Source organism: Adiantum capillus-veneris, chromosome 9, assembly GCF_014529385.1.
Source record: "Adiantum capillus-veneris isolate H3 chromosome 9, ASM1452938v2, whole genome shotgun sequence".
Classification (NCBI taxonomy): Eukaryota; Viridiplantae; Streptophyta; class Polypodiopsida; order Polypodiales; family Pteridaceae; genus Adiantum; species Adiantum capillus-veneris.
In genome coordinates this window covers 3129965-3133751 of record NC_140939.1, presented here as the reverse complement: position 1 = coordinate 3133751, position 3787 = coordinate 3129965, and the positions used below count along the sequence as shown (strand labels likewise).

Below are 3787 nucleotides of genomic sequence, written 5' to 3'. Positions count from 1 at the left end.
AGTGTGTGTGCGATCGAGCATTACGAAGGCACGGCGGCGGCGAGGCGGTTGAGCGCGGCACGACTGCAGATTCTTCTTCATCGCGGCGAGGAATCCACCACGAAGGCAAGCGTAGAGCGGTGAGTGACACACCCTTTGCTTTCTTGAGCTTGCTAGTTTAGGCTTGTTGTGTGCTTGGAGCCATTTGTGGCTCGCACACGGTGTATTGGCAAGTCCCTTGCTTCGACAGTGCGGCAAGGAGCGCACATGCAGATTTTGAGTTTAGTCTACATTCGACGAGTTGATGAGGTTTAGAGGCCTATCACACGTCGAGAGCGCACATATGATGGCCATGACCACTTCGTGCTCTGAGTACACATTGCTCACACTTGTAGGCGAGCACAGAGGCCGACCCTTTTACACGGACACATATGGACATTTCTTTGTCCAGTGCCACGTCTCCTTTGGCCCCACACAGACCCTCCAGGTGGTGCGAGTCCTTCCCAACAACACGCGGGATGGCATATTTAGAGATGACTATCGCACCACGTATGTGGTCGACCATTTGATTAGTCTAGAGGAGATAGAGCTACTACACGTAGATGATTGCCTTGAGGCCTTCGACCATCCCGTGCAGGTTACATTACAACGGGTAGGTCCTCAAGTGATCTATATAGATAGTGCTCAGCGCATATATCTATTAGAGTGTCGCACTTCTGGTAGACGCCTATCCACAGATGTTGTGACACTAGTTGGCAAGCCTAAAGACAGATGCTACATGAGCACCACAGGCACGGAGCTTTACTTTTTGACTTGTGGATTTCTGTACGATCCTCGACCAACCCAGCGCCCTACTTCGAGTAGGAGTGCCTGACCTCCTTTAGACACAGTGCCACCGCCCACATCTCTCAGGAAACCACCGCCAGGATTCTCCTCACCTAGACTTGATTTTCCACCAAGCATTTTGAGCTATCACGAGTCTAGAGCGATGTACACGGCGATTGCTAGCACTTTGCGTACCACTCAGAGTGAGCCACAGATAGAGACCCAGAGCCTTCGAGACACGTACTTTAGAGAGTCTCAACCTCGACACCTTGCACCATCTAGAGACCCATGCCAGCCTTTGATGACACAGATTAGAGAGCATACGAGAGAGTCTATGACGACCACATCACCCCAGTTGAGAGCACCAGAGGTAGGGCCCGGTAGATCACCCATTGTAGATATGAGTGCCCCTAGACCACTGACCCTTACCCTTCAGACACTGTCCAAGACCAGAGAGACTAGGGATAGCATGAGAGATATAGACGGTCAGATCTTGCATATGGTAGGCCGATCTCCACGAGGGGTTACATATTATGTTGACACTTATGATCACCCCTTTGTGAGGCTAGCCACCCTGCACCGCATGATGTCTACACCTAGGCAGATTGTGAGAGCCTACCCACTAGCCGATAGAGCAGTTTTTATTGACGATCTCGGAGAGAAGTATCTCTTGATTGAGACCCTTGATTTTGATGACATTGAGCAAGCACACCCAGATGACAGCCTAGACACACAGACACATCCTAGGCTAGTGGAGCTTCAAAGAGTTGAGCAGACTGTGACCTATCTAGATGAGCTTGGTCGTAGGTACAGACGCCTGACAAGTGGTGGATCCAGAGATCCTTCATCCCACCTTCTTGCATATTTGATAAGAGATCCACGTGAGCGAGTTTATAGGGATGTCGATCATGTAGTATATGTTTTGACTATAGGTCTACCCTACTACCCTCGACTTAGACATGATGATTTATGTTTACCCACAACGACCAAGCTAGCTCCATAGCTACCGAGAGCTCCGAGTCCTCGAGAGACACCACTAAAGAGATCACATCCTAGGCTTCTTTTGTCACGTCGTATTCTACCACCTTGGGAGATGCCAGATGAGGATGATAGTGTGCCACGAGAGATAGCTCCAACACCTAGCCTGCCACAGGTAGAGCCCTTGGGACTAGATCCCAGTCAGAGTATTGTTAGGGAGCCTACACCACCTACCACACTTATCCACGAGACTTCCAGCACACATCGAGAGATCTCACAGAGTCATAGAATGACTGATTGCGATGGCTTTGTTATACATGAGACCACTCCACAAATTCTAGCTGCCCTTGAGCATCCTTGTTTAGATCTGCCGACCTCACAGAGGCCCTTAGAGATAGCTGTCGAGCTAGAGCCATCTACGAGAGTAGATCCCCCTATGAGAGAAGATGCAGAGCCGACAGCAGCCTATCCCACTCTTTTAACTTGCATAGCGGTGTCATAGCCAGTGAGTCACAGAGAGAGCAGCCACCACATACAGATGTTGCCCTAGTGCCATCTACGAGTGCCGATTCACGATCAGATCATCCGATTGAGCGAAGACCAGCCACGAGCCGTACTTTTCTAGATCAGGTTCCTAGAGACCACATTACTAACACCACACAGATAGAGGTTACACCACAGATACATGGACGTACATAGAGTAGAGTGACCTCTACTGACACCCTATGTAGGGATACAATAAATCCTGCTAGACTTGTTTGCAGAGCACGTACACAGGCATCTCAGCCATGTGTAGAGCCTTCTCTAGGCAGAGGCTCTGCGACGATGAGTAGTGCCACTCAGGAGCGACACACGATAGATCAGGCACGCAGCTCTCCACGTAGAGCTTCCAGGACAACCCAACAGGTATTTGTTCCCCATTACGAGATACATGCTAGATTTTTACCTTGTGATGACACGATCATATTTCTAAAGAGCCATATGAATGACGACGGACTTTCACATGGTTGGCTCACATCTAGATGGTCACTTGAGGCACGTGATTATTTTGAGGGACAAAGACATGTTTGGGTACCTAGGCCACGAGTGGTAGCACACCCAGCGTATACAAGATCATACCCTAGAGCGAGACCTCCACGAGCCACATGTTGAGAGATGAGACTACACCTAGAGAGGTCGGTACCTTCACAGCAGATAATATGTCCTAGAGCTAGATGCACACGTAGACATGCTAGGAGAGCTCAGACTGACATCCTTACGAGAGCGCGAGCATTGCAGATTTGACTACCGAAGAGCCTTCCACATATTATTCGAGTAGAGGCTGATGCCCCCCCTACGCCCATTCCTTGTGCTATTGAGTAGACTTTACATATGGAGCTAGGTGTGAGCCAGCCCTTAACTATTAGAGATCAAGCTAAGAGATTGCAGATCATGCTTCATGGTGAGAGCTCTCTCTTGACTCCTAGTTGCACGAGATTTGAGATTTGTACACATTGATATGTGCACTAGATTTATGTGCATATACCAAAGGCACTTTTTTCCCTTTTGGATTTTTTTCCTCTGGATATCCAGGTTTTAGACCCTAGCTTAGGTGTTTTATTTTATTATTCTATTGCTTTTGTTAATTTATCTTGCTGTTGACATACCTCTTGGAGGTACATTTCTTTTGTTGATCTTTTGATGCAGTACGTAGACAGACATTAGCTTGCCCATGGAGATTGGACGAGGATCTTCCATGACATCGACCTCTTCATCGAGCACATACACAGGTGTACTCCTTCCTATGCTATATGGTTTTGTACATTTATATTTGTTGATTGTGGCTTCTTCTTGGTTTGATTAAGTGCATTCAATTATGTTTTGTTATCTGGCATTAAAGATGTATAAACTTGTCCTTTCTTTAGTTAATTGACTTAGAGTTTAGTTTTATTGATGAGCCTTGAAGTTAAGAGGCCGTGACTTTAAGTTAACTCATTTACTTGACTACTAGTTCTCGTTGGTAAAA

The 3787-nt window shown here is 47.5% G+C and overlaps 1 pseudogene; it reads left to right on the top strand.

The window, feature by feature from the left end:
- The first annotated feature begins 322 nt into the window (after positions 1-322).
- LOC147450042 (uncharacterized) lies at positions 323-1807 on the top strand (annotated as a pseudogene).
- The last annotated feature ends 1980 nt before the right edge of the window (positions 1808-3787 follow it).